Below are 17,621 nucleotides of genomic sequence, written 5' to 3' on the forward strand. Positions count from 1 at the left end.
GGTAGGAGTAAAGAAGGAAGGCTGAAAGCGTATATGCCCTGAGCAAAATCTTACTATTCTCTGTCCATGATGAAGATTAAAAGAGCACTTACCCTGAGTAGACTCACTTTTTGAAAAAATTTGGGCAGTCCCTCCATATTAAGGAAGGCTGAAAGTGCATCGGTTGTCGGGAAAATGCTGGAATCCAATATTAAGGAAGTGGTAACAAGGCACTTAGAAAATCATAATATGACTGCAGAGTCAACATGCTTTTATGAAAGGGAAATCATGTTTGCCAAATTTATTAGAGTTTTTTGAGGCTGTAACTAGCAGGGGAGATAAGGGGAACCAGTGGATGTAGTACATTTGGATTTTCAAAAGGCATTCGATAAGGTGCCACATAAAAAGTTTTTTTTTATTCATTCATGGGATGTGGGCGTCGCTGGCAAGGCCAGCATTTATTACCCATCCCTAATTGCCCTCGAGAAGGTGGTGGTGAGCCGCCTTCTTGAACCGCTGCAGTCAGTGTGGTGAAAGTTCTCCCACAGTGCTGTTAGGAAGGGAGTTCCAGGATATTGACCCAGCGACGATGAAGGAACGACGATATATTTCCAAGTCGGGATGGTGAGAGACTTGGAGGGGAACGTGCAGGTGGTGGTGTTCCCATGTGCCTGCTGCTCGTCCTTCTAGGTGGCAGAGGTCGCGGGTTTGGGAGGTGCTGTCGAAGAAGCCTTGGCGAGTTGCTGCAGTGCATCCTGTGGATGGTACACACTGCAGCCACAGTGCGCCGGTGGTGAAGGGAGTGAATGTTTAGGGTGGTGGATGGGGTGCCAATCAAGCGGGCTGCTTTGTCCTGGATGGTGTTAAGCTTCTTGAGCGTTGTTGGAGCTGCACTCATCCAGGCAAGTGGAGAGTATTCCATCACACTCCTGACTTGTGCCTTGTCGATGGTGGAAAGGCTTTGGGGAGTCAGGTGGTGAGTCACTCGCCGCAGAATACCCAGCCTCTGACCTGCTCTTGTGGCCACAGTATTTATATGGCTGATCTAGTTAAGTTTCAGGTCAATGGTGACCCCCAGGATGTTGATGGTGGGGGATTCGGCGGTGGTAATGCCATTGAATGCCAAGGGGAACATAAAAGGTTGTTACACAAGGTAAGGGCTCATGGGGTTGGGGGCAATATATTAGCATGGATAGAGGATTGGATAAAGGACAGAAAACAGAGAGTATGGATAAACGGGTCATTCTCAGGTTGGCAGGCTGTAACTAGTGGGGTACCACAAGGATTGGTGCCTGGGCTTCAGCTATTTACAATCTATATTAATGACTTAGACGAAGGGACCGAGTGTGATGTATCCAAGTTTGCTGACGATACAAAGCTTGGTGGGAAAGTAAGTTGTGAGGAGGACACAAAGAGTCTGCAAAGGGATATAGACAGGTTAAGTGAGTGGGCAAGAAGGTGGCAGATGGAGTATAATGTGGGGAAATGTGAGGTTATTCACGAAGGTAGGAAGAATAGAAAAACAGAATATTTTTCAAATGGTGAGAAACTATTAAATGTTGGTGTTCAGAGAGACTTGGGTGTCCACATACAAGAAACACAAGTAGTATGCAGGTACTGTACATAATTAGGAAAGCAAATGGCATGTTGGCCTTTATTGCAAGGGGGTTGGAGTACAAGGGTAAGGAAGTCTTACTACAGTTGTACAGGGCTTTAGTGAGACCTCACCTGGAGTACTGTGTACAGGTTTGGTCTCCTTATCTAAGGAAGGATATACTTGCCTTGGAGGCGGTACAACGAAGGTTCACTAGATTAATTCCTGGGATGAGAGGGTTGTCCTATGAGGAGAGGTTGAGTAGAATGAGCCTATTTTCTCCAGAGTTTTGAAGAATGAAAGGTGATCTCACAAACATATACAATTATTAGGGGGCTTGACAGGGTAGATGCTGAGATTTTGTTTCCCTTAGCTGGAGGGTCGAGAATTAGGGGGCATAGTGTCAGGATAAGGGGTCGGCCATTCAAGACTGAGATGAGGAGGAATTTCTTCACGCAGAGGGTTGTGAATCTTTGGAATTCTCAGAGGACTGTGGATGCTGAGTCAAGGCTGAGATAGATAGATTTTTCGACTCTAGGGGAAATCAAGGGATATGGGGATCAGGCAGGAAAACGGAGTTGAGGTCGAAGATCAGCCATGATCTGATTGAATGGCGGGGTAGGCTTGAGGGCCTGTGCGGCCTACTCCTGCTCGTATTTTTTATGTGCTTATATTCTTATATATCCTGAACAGAATTCTCTCTCCATAAATATCCATAAAGCAGATATATTTTAAAATTCATCCAATGGCCCAACACTGCACCTAAGGCCCTCTATAGCTGAAAAGATCTCTGTAATCAAGCCGTGCTATTATTTTGTGGAAGGGGAAAACCATTCTGGAAAGGATAGGATACTAGTATCCTCTTCCTCTAGTGCTCCTTCTAAGAAGGAATCAATGGGTGGAGATCATCTCAGTAAATAGGGTGCCAATAAGTAGCTCATCTTGAAGGTGCTTTCGTTAGCAGACACAGATTGGATGACCCTCTCAATTTCTTCTTAGAACATGTGCTGAGAAAATTATATTAATGTATGATGAAAAACTAGGCATATGCCTGTATATGCTCAGACTGTGGATCTCCCTTCAGCTAACAGCTCTGGGGAAAAATAGGAGCTCAGGCTTGTGAGTGATTCTTAGACGTTTAAGAAAAATCTTAAATGAAGGTACTCAAAGTATGTTACAAACCTGATTTTGAGCCCATATATGGCACGCTGAGGAAAAAAAAAAGTTGACAAACAAAAATTTGTTTTCAAAAAAGAATCGAGTGATTTCAATGGTTTACTTGGATTGCCTTCTCTTGTCTAAGGAATTTGCACGTGACCAGATTATAATTAATGAATTAGTGAATTCAAAACACAATAAATACATTTTCATATTAGACATTAAACTAGAAGAAATTTGCACTGAACTCAAATAAATTTTGTATCATCAATCATTTGACTGCAAAACCTTTACACATGAGCTGAGGTGCAACAGTGTGTGACTCAGAGAAGAGTGACAAAATTACTGGTAGATCTCACGCTTTTCCCCCCATCTTCATCCTTCACCTTCCAACTACCACTCCCCTTCATACCATCCTCTCACTACTATCACGACATGAAACTCGGAAATGTAGTAGATAGTGAGGAGGACAGTAACAGACTTCAGGAGGACATAGGCAGATTGCTGAAATGGGCTGACACACGGAACCATAGAAAAGATACAGCACAGAAGGGGGCCATTCGGCCTATCGTGTCTGCGCCGGCTTGAAGAACAACCAGGTGCCCATTCTAATCCCACCTTCCAGCACCCGGTCCGTAGCCCTGCGGCTTACAGCACTTTAGGTGCAGGTCCAGGTACTTTTAAAAAAAGTTGAGGGTCCTTGCCTCGACCACCAATTCGGGCAGCGAATTCCATATACACAGCACCCTCTGGGTAAACAGGTTTTTCCTCATGGGATTGTGGATGCTTTGGTGATAGTTTTCCAAAATTCCCTGGACTCAGGAGAGGTCCCGGCAGATTGGAAAACTGCTAATGTAACACCGTTATTTAAAAAGGGTAGTAGGCAGAAGGCTGGAAATTATAGGCCAGTTAGCTTAACATCTGTGGTGGGTAAAATTTTGGAGTCTATTATTAAGGAGACAGTAACGGAACATTTAGATAAGCATAATTTAATAGGACAAAGTCAGCAATGAAGGGGAAGTCATGTCTGACAAATTTGCTTGAGTTCTTCGAGGATATAACGTATAGGGTGGATAAAGGGGAACCAGTGGACATAGTGTATTTAGACTTCCAGAAGGCATTCGACAAGGTGCCACATAAAAGATTATTACTTAAGATAAAAAATCACGGGATTGGGGGTAATATTCTGGCATGGGTGGAGGATTGGTTATCGAACAGGAAGCAGAGAGTTGGGATAAATGGTTCATTTTCGGACTGGCAACCAGTAACCAGTGGTGTTCCACAGGGGTCGGTGCTGGGTCCCCAACTCTTTACAATCTATATTAACGATTTGGAGGAGGGGACCGAGTGCAACATATCAAAATTTGCAGATGATACAAAGATGGGAGGGAAAGTAGAGAGTGAGGAGGACATAAAAAACCTGCAAGGGGATATAGACAGGCTGGGTGAGTGGGCGGAGATTTGGCAGATGCAATATAATATTGGAAAATGTGAGGTTATGCACTTTGGCAGGAAAAATCAGAGAGCAAGTTATTTTCTTAATGGCAAGAGACTGGAAAGTACTGCAGTACAATGGGATCTGGGGGTCCTAGTGCAAGAAAATCAAAAAGTTGGTATGCAGGTGCAGCAGGTGATCAAGAAAGCCAACGGAATGTTGGCTTTTATTGCTAGGGGGATAGAATATAAAAACAAGGAGGTATTGCTGCAGTTATATAAGGTATTGGTGAGACCGCACCTGGAATACTGCATACAGTTTTGGTCTCCATACTTAAGAAAAGACATACTTGCTCTCGAGGCAGTACAAAGAAGGTTCACTCGGTTAATCCCGGGGATGAGGGGGCGGACATATGAGGAGAGGTTGAGTAGATTGGGACTCTACTCATTGGAGTTCAGAAGAATGAGAGGCGATCTTATTGAAACATATAAGATTGTGAAGGGTCTTGATCGGGTGGATGCAGTAAGGATGTTCCCAAAGATGGGTGAAACTAGAACTAGGGGGCATAATCTTAGAATAAGGGGCTGCTCTTTCAAAACTGAGATGAGGAGAAACTTCTTCACTCAGAGGGTGGTAGGTCTGTGGAATTTGCTGCCCCAGGAAGCTGTGGAAGCTACATCATTAGATAAATTTAAAACAGAAATAGACAGTTTCCTAGAAGTAAAGGGAATTAGGGGTTATGGGGAGCGGGCAGGAAATTGGACATGAAGCTGAGTTCGGATCGGTCAATGCCCTGTGGGTGGCGGAGAGGGCCCAGGGGCTATGTGGCCGGGTCCTGCTCCGACTTCTTGTGTTCTTTAGATTTGTGGTTGGGATCAGATCAGCCATGATCTTATTGAATGGCGGAGCAGGCTCGAGGGGCCGATTGGCCTACTCCTGCTCCAATTTCTTATGTTCTTATGTTCTTATGTTCTAATCCTTCCGCCAATCAGCTTAAATCTATGTCCTCTAGTTCTTGAACTCTCCGCTAGGGTACTTCCTGTCTACTCTATCTGGGCCCCTCAATTTTGTATACCTCAATCAAGTCTCCCCTCAGTCTCCTCTGCTCCAAGGAAAACCACCCCAGCCTATCCAATCTCTCCTCGTAGCTGCAATTTTCAAGCCCTGGCAACATTCTTGTAAATCTTCTCTGCACTCTCTCCAGAGCAATTACGTCATTCCTGTAATGTGGTGACCAGAACTGCGCACAATACTCCAGCTGTGGCATTACCAGCGTTTTATACAGTTCCATCATTACATCCCCGCTTTTGTATTCTATACCTCGGCTAATAACAGAGAGCATTCCGTATGCCTTCTTCACAACCTTATCTACCTGTACTGCCACCTTCAGGGACCTGTGCACATGCACTCCAAGTTCTCTCACTTCCTCTACCCCTCTCAATATATTCCAGTTTACTGCATGTTCCCTTTTACTGTTTGCCCTCCCTAAGTGCATTACCTCACACTTCTCTGGGTTGAACTCCATTTGCCACTTTTCCGCCCACTCCACCAACCCATTGATATCTTCTTGGAGTCTACAGCTATCCTCTTCACTCCCAACTACATGGCCAATTTTTGTGTCGTCTGCAAACTTGCCAATCATGCCCCCTACATTCAAGTCCAAATCGTTAATATATACCACAAACAGCAAGGAACCCAACACTGAGCCCTGTGGCACACCACTGGAAACAGGTTTCCATTCGCAAAGACATCCATTGACTTTTACCCTTTGTTTCCTGTTATTGAACCAATTTTGGATCCAATTCACCACATTTCCCTGTATCCCATGGGCTTTTACCTTTCTGACCAGTCTGCCACGTACATAGGAACATGAGTAGGCCATTCAGCCCCTCGTGCCTACTCCGCCATTTGATAAGATCTAACTCCATATACCTGCCTTTGGCCCATATCCCTTAATTCCTTTGGTTGCCAAAAAGCTATCCATCTCGGATTTAAATTTAGCAATTGAGCTAGTATCAATTGCCATTTGCGGAAGAGAGTTCCAAACTTCTACCACCCTTTGTGTGTAGAAATGTTTTCTAATCTCGCACCTGAAAGGTCTGGCTCTAATTTTTAGACTGTGCCCCCTACTCCTAAAATCCCCAACCAGCGGAAATAGTATCTCTCTTTCAACCCTATCTGTTCCCCTTAATATCTTATAAAATTCGATCAGATCACCCCTTAACCTTCGAAACTCTAGAGAATACAACCCCAATTTGTGTAATCTCTCCTCGTGGGACCTTGTCAAATGCCTTACTAAAATCCATGTAAACAACATCCACTGCACTACCCTCATCAATCCTCCTTGTCACTTCCTCAAAGAATTCAATCAGATTTGTAAGGCATAACCTTCCCTGAACAAATCCATGCTGACTATCCCTGATTAAACCATGCCTTTCCAAGTGACAGAATCAATACTGAGAGATGGGATAAACTAATAGTTTGCCCAACACTGAGGTAAGACTGACCGGCCTATAATTGTTCAGCCTTTCCCTCGTACCCTTTTTAAATAATGGTACTACGTTTGCAGTCTTCCAGTCCTCCGGCACCTCCCCTGTATCTGGTGAGGATTGGAAAATGATCCTCAGAGCATCCGTTATTTCCTCCCTGGCTTCCTTCGATAGCCTAGGAAACAATCCATCTAGCCCTGGTGACTTTTCAACTTTCAAGGATTCCAGTCCCTCTAGTACTCCCTCTCTCGTTATGTTTACCGTATCCAATATTTCACACCTCTCCCCTTTAACTGCTACGTCTGGATCATCCCTTTCCGTTGTGAATACGGAGACAAGACAGTCATTTAAAACCCTACCCACATCCTCCGCTTCTACACACAAGTTACCCTCATCATCCCTGATAGGTCCCACCTTTTCCTTAGCTATACTCTTGTTCTTAATGTACTGATAAAACTTCTTTGGGTTTTCTTTAATCTTACAAGCTAATATTTTTTCATGCCCTCTCTTTGCTTTCCTTATTTCCTTTATGTCATCTCTACTTTCTATGCTCCTCTCGGCTTTCTGCAGTATTTAGTTTTCTGTGACAGTCATAAGCTTTCTTTTTCTGCTTTATCTTGCCCCTTATACTTCTAGACAACCAGGGGGCTCTAAATTTGGCAATGCCACCCTTTTTCTTTGAGGGGACGTGTCTGTATTGTACCCATAGAATTTCACTTTTTAGTGCCTCCCACTGGCTTGCCACGGATATCTCCTCAAGTACCTGTGTCCAGTCCACTTCTGCCAAATCACCTCTTAGTTCTGTAAAATTTGCCTTCCCCAAATTTAAAACATTTACTCCTGATTTAACTCTGTCCTTTTCCATAATAATGCTAAAACTAACTGAATTGTCCCCCATCTGGTCACCCACTGTCACATCTTCATTTCCCAGGACTAAATCTAGAATTACATACCCTCTTGTTGGGCTTGTCGTGTACTGGCTGAAAAAGTTCTCCTGGACACCGATCAAGAATTTTGCACCCTCTGTGCCCCTCACACTGTTTGAATCCCAGATGATGTTAGATGGCAGATGAAATTTAATGCAAAGTGTGAAGTGATGCATTTTGGTAGGAAGAATGAGGAGAGGCAATATGAACTAAATGGTACAATTTTAAAGGGGGTGCAATAACAGAGACCTGAGGTGCATGTACACAAATCTTTGAAGGTGGCAGGACAAGTTGAGAAGGCTGTTAAAAAAGTATACAGGATCCTTAGTATTATAAACAGAGGCATAGAGTACAAAAGCAAGGATGTTATACTAAACCTTTATAAAACACTGGTTAGGACTCAGCTGGAGCATTGTATCTAATTCTGAGCCCCACAATTTAGGAAGGGTTTAGAGGAGATTTACCAGAATTGTACCAGAGATGCGGGACTTCAGTTATGTGGAGAGATTGGAGAAACTGGGGTTGTTCTCCTTAGAGTAGAGTAGAAAAGGTTAAGGGGAGATTTAATAGGTGTTCAAAATCATGACAGGTTTTGAGAGAGTAAATAAGGAGAAACTGTTTCCAGTGGCTGAAGGGTCAGTAACTAGAGGACTAGATTTAAGGTACTTGGCAAAAGAACTAGTGGCGAGCTGAGGAGTATTTTTTTTTAAACACAATGAGTTGTTATGATCTGGACTGCACTGCCTGAAAGGTGGTGGAAGCAGTTTCAATAATAACTTTCAAAAGGGAACTGGTTAAATACTTGAAGGGGAAAAATTTGCAGAGCTATGGGGAAAGGGCAGGGGAATGGGACCAATTAGCTAGCTCTTTCAAAGGGCCAGCAGAGGCACGATGGGCCGAATGGCTTCCTTCTGTGCTACATCATTCTATGATTCTACCACCTGTACTCACTCCCATCATTACGACTTTCCCTTTGAACAACCACTCAACCCCTTCCCACTCACTCTGTAGTCACTCATCCTCCATCCATTCCTCCCTTATTCCCACTTCCTTTCCCCCCCCCCCCCCACCCCGGGGCAGTTGGCAAGAATTCAAGGCCCCTTTATCCAGGGGACAAGTAGCAGAATGGATAGCAAGCTGGCTACAAAGCAGAAAACAGAGTATGGGTTAGAGGTATTTGCTCAGACTGGTGGAAGATGGGACATGGTCTACCACAGGGGTCGGTGCTGGGACCACTGTTGTTGATCATTTACATAAACAATTTGGACTCGGGAATCAGAAGTACAATTTCAAAATTTAAGAATGACATCAAATTGGAGGGTATAGTTAACACTGAGGAAGACTGTGACAAAATATAAGACTACATTAATAAACTTGCAGAATGAGTGTGTTAATGGCAATCAGTTTCAATATGGATAAGTATGAGGTGGCACATTTTGGTAGGAGAAATAATAAGGCCACATACTCCTTGGAAAATGAGTGTCTAAATGGGGTGGAGGAGCACAGGGAACTAGAGGTACAGATTCACAAATCATTAAAAGTAAATGCAGGTTAACAAGGCACTGGGATCCATTTCATGTTACAGTAAAAGGAGGTAGTTGAGATGCTGGATGGGTTAAAAATCGATAAGGAGGAGGTACCAGAAAGGCTGGCTGTACTTAAAGTCGATAAGTCACCTGGGTTGCTGAGGGAAGTAAGGGTGGAAATTGCAGAGGTGCTGGCCATAATCTTCCAATCCTTCTTAGATATGGGGGTGCTGCCAGAGGACTGGAGTATTGCAAATGTTACACCCCTTTTGAACAAGGGTGTAAGGATGAACCTAGCAACTACAGGCCAGTCAGTTTAACCTCGGTAGTGGGGAAACTCCTTCTCCTGAACTACAATCACTGCATCGTCCCCCTCTTTTGTGAAGACAGATGCAAAGTATTAATTAAGAACCATACCCACATCTCTCGCCTTTTTCAACCCCTTTCCCAACCTGTCCTGCCACCTTCAACGATTTGTGCACATATACCCCAAGGTCTCTCTGTTCCTGCACCCACTTTGGAATTTTATCATTTAGTTTATATTGCCACGCCTCGTTCTTCCTGCCAAAATGTATCAGTTTGCACTTCTCTGCATTAAATTTCATCTGCCATGTGTCCGCTCATTCCACCAGCCTGTCCGTGTGCCCTGGATCACAAGGAGCATACAGGGTAAGAGAAGGCAAAAAAGGGATGATGTCAGACACCGAGAGCTCAATACTGCAGATAGCCTAGAGGAGTATACAAAGTGCAGGGGTAAAATTAAAAAGAAAATATGGAAAGCAAAGAAAGAGCATGAAAAAATATTGGCAAGTCAAATTAAGGAAAACCCAACAATGTTTTATAAATACATAAAGAGCAACAGGATATCTAAGAGTAGGGCCTACTAGAGACCAAAAAGGTAACCTACGTGTGGAGTCAGAAGATGTGGGTATGGTTCTTAATGAATACTTTGCCTCTGTCTTCACAAAAGAGGGACGATGCAGTGATTGTAGTTATGAAGGAGGAGTGTGAAATATTGGATGGGATAAACAGAGAGAGAGAGGAAATATTAAAGGGATTAGCATCTTTGAAAGTAGATAAATCGCCAGGCCCGGATGGAATGTATCCCAGGCTGTTAAGAGGGAGGAAATAGCAGAGGCTCCAACCATCATGTTCCAATACTCCCTAGCTACAGGCGTGGTGCCGGAGGATTGGAGGACTGCTAACGTACCGTTTTTTTTAAAAAAGGGGAGAAAGAGATAGACCGAGAAATTATAGGCCAGTCAGTCTAACCTCGGTGGTGGGGCAAATTACTGGAAATCATTCCGGGGGACAGCATAAACTCATCATTAAGAAAGGCACGGGTTAATCAAGGTCAGTCAGCATGGATTTGTTAAGGAAAGGTCGTGTCTGACTAACTTGATTGAATTTTTTGAGGAGGTAACAAGGAGGGTTGATGAGGGTAACGCGTTTGATGTAGTGTACATGGATTTTAGCAAGGCTTTTGACAAGGTCCCACATGGCAGACTGGTCAAAAAAGCAAAAGCCCATGGGATCCAAGGGAAAGTGGCTAGTTAGATCCAAAATTGGCTCAGTGGCAGGAAGCAAAGGGTATTGGCTGACTAGTATTTTTGCGACTGGAAGGCTGCTTCCAGTGGAGTCCCGCAAGGCTCAGTACTAGGTCCCTTGTTTTTTGTGGTATATATTAATGATTTGGATTTGAATGTGGGGGGCTTGATCAAGAAGTTTACAGATGATACAAAAATTGGCCGTGTGGTTGATAGTGAGGAGGAAAGCTGTAGACTGCAGGAATATATCAATGGATTGGTCAGATGGGCAGAGAAGTGGCAAATGGAATTCAATCCAGAGAAGTGTGAGGTAATGCATATCGGGAGGGCAAACAAGGCAAAGGAGTACACAATAAACGGGAGGATATTGAAAGGTGTAGAGGAACAAAAAGGACCTTGGAGTGCACGTCCACAGATCTCTGAAGGGTAGCAGGACAGGTAGATAAGGTGGTTAAAAAGGCACACCGGATACTTTCCTTCACTAGCCGAGGCATAGAATATAAGAGCAGGGAAGTTATGCTAGAACTGTATAAAATACCAGTTAGGCCACAGCTTGAGCACTGTGTACAGTTCTGATCACCACATTACAGAAAAGATGTGTTTGCACTAGAGAGGGTGCAGAGGAGGTTTACGAGGATGTTGCCAGGATTGGAGAATTTTAGCTATGAGAAAAGATTGGATAGGCTGGGGTTGTTTTCTTTGGAACAAAGGAGGGGGAGGGGGGAGGATTTAATTGAAGCATATAAAATTATGACAGGACTGGATAAGAGTGGATAGGGAGGACCTATTTCCCTTAGCAGAGGGGTCAGTGACCAGGGTGCGTAGATTTAAAGTAATTGGTAGAAGGATTAGAGGGGAGCTGAGGAGAAATTTTTTCACCCAGAGGATGGTGGGGGTCTAGAACTCACTGCCTGAAAGGGTGGTAGAGGCAGAAACCCTCAACTCATTTAAAAAGTACTTGGATGAGCACTTGAAGTGCCATAATCCACAGGGCTATGGAGCAAATGCTGGAAAGTGGATTAAAATGGATAGCTTTTTTTCGGCCGGCACAAACACGATGGGCTGAATGGCCTCCTTCTGTGCCCTAACTCGCTATGATTTCTAATTTATGCTGATTGGTTAGATGATGCAGGGAGGGAGGAGACTCATGTGGAGCATAAACACCGGCACAGATCAATTGGGCAGAATGGCCTGTTTTTGTGCTGTAAATTCTAAGTAAAAGCCTGATGAGTGATCATGTATTTCCCAACTGTAAAAGCAACTTAAAAAAACATTTGTTTAAAAAAAGAGGCTTTTGGCTTGTTAAGAAACATGGGAGGCATTTAAGCCCTGGAGGCAGTACAGAGAAGACCCACAAGACTGATCCCCATCATCAGATAGATGAGCTTTGAGCAAAATCGGGACTGAGAGAGGCCTTATAGAGGCATGTATAAGATAATAAATGGAATAAAAAAGGTAAAACCTTGACAGAAGGACAAGGAGGCACGAGTTCAAACTGGTGAAAGGCAAATTCACCATTGATGACAAAGTTCTTTTCCATTGTGTGAAGGATACTGTATGGTTGGGAGAGAGAGATCTAGGGTTTCAAATACATGAATCCTTCTGATGTGGAGATGCCGGTGATGGACTGGGGTGGACAAATGTAAGGAGTCTAACAACACCAGGTTATAGTCCAACAGTTTTATTTGAAATCACAAGCTTTCGGAGGTTTCCTCCTTCGTCAGATTTAACAGGATGATACAAGGGTATAGAAAATATAATTATGAGGAGAAACTTGAGATACTGGAACTACTTCTACTGGAGCAGAGAAGGTTAAAAGGATATTTAATAAAGATGAGTCAATGTCCCTTGACATTACAACTAGGGTGTCAAGACCAAGTTCAGGAAGTGGAGAAAATACCAGGGGGTGAAGGGACAGGTTTCTGGGCCTCAAGTGGATTTCAGTAACATCGAGGGTCACTTGTGAAAAATAACTAGACTATGTTTCACTTTTGTATACACATTTATTGCTATTGATAACTGACTGACGAATAGTGCTCACAATTCTTTTGATTGCGGAGTTAACAAAGGTGGTTCAAAAATTGAAAATTAGCACCGAGAATAAGGAAAGAGGTTGGTACACAGAGTGGGTACACAGGGACTATTGCTACTGTTAAGAAAATAGTGCAATTTGAAGCACTGAAAGATTCAGGGACATGGGAAATATAATGTTTCGAGATCTTTGCCTATTTGGTCTTGGAGGAATACCGGGTTAATTTATATTAAGATGTTGCTATTAAGTGAAATTCAGCCCCTAAAATGCAAGCCTCTGAGAATGTTGATAGGGCTATTAGCTGGGCAAAACTGTCCAACAGGTTCCTCACATTACATACCAATTTGATACAGTGGGGTTTGTTGGTACATTTTAGAGACAATCATACCTATATTGAATTGTTGGAGGCAAAAAATGATTGTTCCTGATGTTACCCTCTTGTGAATGTATATACTCAAACTACATACAGCGGGCGGAAGCAGGGAATCTTGCAGACCCTGAAAACTGTCTTCTGTTCTGTTAAGTGGTTCCATAGAAGTTTATAGCACAGGAGGGCATTATTCAGGGAATTATGTATGTGAAACCTTAGGTTACTTTGTTCAACCACACATTGTACTCCCTATGCCCAAGTTCATGTATATCTACACCAAGAACAAAAATGGGCCCAGCATTGACCCCTGGGATTACAACACTTCTAACCTTTCTCCACTCTTGAGTATCCATTTACCCACATTATGTTTCCTGTCTGTCAACTAACTTTCTGTCCATGCTACAATTCCTAATATACCTGAATTTTCCAAAAAATCTTGAGCTACCTTATTGAACACTGTTTAAAAGGCCAAATATACTATAGCTACTGCATTCACTTCATTTATGCAATCATTCACTTCGTCAAAAAAAAGCTTAAATTTATCAAGCATGACTTGCTTTTAACAAATCTGCGCTGACTGTCCTTGATTAATCCATCTATATAGGTATATATTTATTTGGTATTCTGCCCATCTCATATTTGAAGATTTCCCACTGCTGAATGGCTGACCTGTTTGCTAATTTTTCTGCCTGGTTAATTAGGGCCAGATCCTTTTTTTTTAAATCTCACTGAATTGGCCTTTGTCCAGTCCAGCACTCTAATCTTTTGACTCATTATCCTTTTCTATTTTTACATTGAACCTATGTAGTAGTTGCTATTTCCCAATTGTTCTCCTACTCTCACACTGTTAGTTGCCCCATTTTATTTCCCAGAACTAAATCAAGCAATGCTTCTTTCTTTGATGGACTAGAAACATTCTGATCTAGGAGCAGTGCCACATGCATTCTAAAAAGCATTTCCCACTTTGACCTAGTGCATTTCCTTTATCCCACTTAGGATCATAGAAAGGTTACAGCAAGGAAGGAGGCCATTTGACCCATCGAGTCCGTGCCGGCTCTATGCAAGAGCAATCCAGCGAGTCCCATTCCTCCGCCCTATTCCCGTAGCCCTGCAATTTTTTTCCTTTCACGTGCTTATCCAGTTCCCTTTTGAAGGCCATGATTGAATCGGCCTCCACCACCGGGGCAGTGCATTCCAGATCCTAACCACTCGCCGTGTAAAAATGTTTTTCCTCATGTCACCTTTGCCAAAAGAACCAATCACCTTAAATCTATGTCTTCTGGTTCTTGACCCTTCCGCCAATGGGAACAGTTTCTCTATATCTACTCTGACCAGACCCTTCATGATTTTGAATACCTCTATCAAATCTCCTTGCAACCATCTCTGTTCCAAGGAGAACAACCCCAGCTTCTCTATCCACATAACTAAAGTCCCTCATCCCTGGAATAGTTCTAGTAAATCTCTTCTGCACCCTCTCTAAGGCCTTCACCTCTTTCCTAAAGTGCAGTGCCCAGAACTGGACACAGTACTCCAGTTGTGGCCAAACCAGTGTTTTATAAAGGTTCATCATAATTTCCCTACTTTTGCACTCTATGCCTCCATTATAAAGCCCAGAATCCCATATGCTTTTTTAACCACTTTCTCAACCTGCCCTGCCACCTTCAACAATTTGTGCACATATACCCCCAGATCTCTCTGTTCCTGTACCGAAAGGTATCATTTCGCATTCTTCTGTGTTAAATTTCATCTGCCAAGTGTCCGCCCATGCCATCAGCCTGTCTGTATTCTCTTGAAGTCCATCTCTATCCTCCTCACTATTTACTACCCTTTCAAGTTTTGCGTCATCTGCAAATTTTGAAATTGTGCCCTGTACACCCAAGTCCAAGTCATTAATATATCAGGTTAGTTAAACACAATTTGCCTTTAACAAATCCGTCTGGCTTTCCCTAATCAATCCACACTTGTCCAAGTGACTTGATTCTGTCCCGATTATTGTTTCTAAGTTTCCCCACCACTGAGGTTAAACTGACTGGCCTGTAGTTGCTGGGTTTATCCTTACACCCTTTTTTGAACAAAGGTGTAACTTTTGCAATTCTTTGGCACCACCCCCGTATCTACGGATGTTTGGAAGATTATGGCCAGTGCCTCCGCAATGTCCACCCTTACTTCTCTCAGCAACCTAGGATGCATCCTATCCGGACTGGATAACTTATCTACTTTAAGTACAGCTAGCCTTTCTAGTACTTCCTTTATCAATTTTTAGCCCATCCAGTATCTCAACTATATCTTCCTTTATTGAGACGCCGGCAGTATCTTCTTCCTTGGTAAAGACAGATGCAAAGTACTCATTTAATACCTCGGCCATCCCCTCTGCCTCCATGAGTAGACCTCCTTTTTGGTCACTAATCGGCCTCACCCCTCCTCTTACTACCTGTTTACATGCCTGCAGAAGACTTTTGGATTCACTTTTATGTTGGCCAGTCTATTCTCTCTTACTCATACTCTCTCTTTGCCCCTCTTATTTCCTTTTTCACTTCCCCTCTGAGCTTTCTATATTCTGCCTGGTTCTCACTTGTGTTATCAAACTGAAATCTATCAAACGCCCCTTTTTTCATTTTCATCTTGCTCACTATCTCTTGTGTCATCCAGGGAGCTTTGGCTTTAGTTGCCCTATCTTTCTGCCTCGTGGGAATGTGCCTCGGCTGCACCCAAACCATCATCTCTTCAAAGGCCGCACACTGTTCAATTACAGTTTTGCCTGCCAATCTTTGATGCTAATTTACCCGGGCCAGATCTGTTCTCATCCCATTCAAATTGGCAATCCTCCAATTGAATATTTTTACTTTAGAGTGGTCAGTGTCCTTTTCCATAGCTATTATAAACCGTTTGATACTACGATCGCTGCTCCGTAAATGCTCCCCCACTGACACTTGCTCCACTTGGCCCGCCTCATTCCCTAGAAACAAGTCCAGCAATGCCTCCTTCCTCGTTGGTGCAGAAACATACTGGTCAAGAAAGTTATCCTGATAGTTGAAATCACACAATATTAAATTGCAGTTGTGACCAGTTGCCCTAAATGTTATTTTGCCTTCCTTGTGCCAGGGTGAAAGATATCATCGAATGGGTATAAAATCTTCTGGGAAGGGAGGGAGAGTAGCAGAGAGGAGTGAGAGAGAAAGTCAGCAAATGAAGACTACAGACAAGTAAGACTTACCATGATCTATCTACTTACATATTATTGGGACTAATTTTCCTGCACTTTGCATACCCTTGCGGGGTGCGGGGGGGAGGCGAAGCAAAGCACAGGAAAGAATCAGAGGTCCATGATTTTGGGTCTCCAACCATTTACATTGCCATAGGATTTCCAGGGGCTATCCAGGGGGGTGGGAAGGGGTAAATTGCTTGCAACTGGAATTGATGCAGGCTAAAGGCTGCAATGGAAATGGGGTGCACAAAGACATTCCCAAATCTCATGTCATTTTCCGTGGCATTGCTAGCCAGTCGCCCATCAGGTCAGAGAAATGAAGAGAGGCAGGCAGGAGACGGTACGACGTAAAAAATAAATCAGGCCAGAGATCAGCATTGTTTTTGGACATTAGCCAGAAAACACCAATGGCCATAATTGCATCTGTGGACTTCTCAGTCCTGTACAAGCGGCTACTCTTTCGAACCCTTTTCCAAGTGCAAAGCCCTGGAAAGAGGAGTGCCTATGCATGGGATGCTTAGGCTAATGAAGAGAACCCACAAATATTTCAGGTGTACAACTGCCATGTTCAAGTTATAGAATAGCTTACAATGTGCATTTATATAGCACCTTTGACAACCTCAGGACTGCCCAAAGCACTTTACAGCTAATCTTGAAGTGCAGTCACTGCTCTAATTTGTGGAAACACAGCAATTAATATGCGCATAGAAAGGTCCCACAAACAACAATGACTAGATATTCTATTTTTAGCAATGTTGCTTGAGGGATAGATATTGGCCAGGACATCAGAAGAGCTCCCCTGCTCTTTTTCAAATAGTGCCATAGGATCTTCTACATTCACCCGAGAAGGCAGATGGGGCCTCTGATTATTTGATTTTCCTGATTTCGTTCTCTCTCCTTTTTTTTCTCTTTTTTGCCCCCTTCTCTTTATTCGATCCTTCCTTCGCTTTCCGACCCTTCCTTTGCGACGGTGCGTGGGTCAAAGAGCGGTGTGGGAGGAAGGGGTTTCAATTCATGGGGCATTGGCACCAGTACTGGGGAAAGAGGGAGCTGTTCCGTTGGGATGGGCTCTACCAATGTCACGGTGAATCGCGTAACTAGGGCTGTAGATAGGACATTAAAGTAAAAAAGGTGAGGGGGGGTGGTCAGGTGAAAGGAAATTTAGAAATCTGAAGAGAAAAGACAAGGCAATAGAGCAGTGTAGCAATTTGGGTAAGGATAAGCAGAGTGCGACAGGAAGGGACAGAGAGCTTAATGGAAATAGTGCATCAACAAAGGTCAAAGCAAAGAATAATGGTAAAAAGTTAAAATTAAAGGCTCCTTATCTGAATGCACGAAGCATTCGTAACTAGATAGATGA

The 17,621-nt window shown here is 43.4% G+C and overlaps 1 protein-coding gene across 5 annotated transcripts in view; it reads right to left on the bottom strand.

Annotated features, from left to right (window-relative positions):
• gtf2e2 (general transcription factor IIE, polypeptide 2, beta) overlaps positions 1-17,621 on the bottom strand; it is a 210,427-nt gene that overhangs the window by 108,431 nt on the left and 84,375 nt on the right. The gene's annotated exons all lie outside the window — the stretch shown is intronic.

This window comes from Heptranchias perlo, chromosome 1 (assembly GCF_035084215.1).
Source record: "Heptranchias perlo isolate sHepPer1 chromosome 1, sHepPer1.hap1, whole genome shotgun sequence".
Classification (NCBI taxonomy): domain Eukaryota; kingdom Metazoa; phylum Chordata; class Chondrichthyes; order Hexanchiformes; family Hexanchidae; genus Heptranchias; species Heptranchias perlo.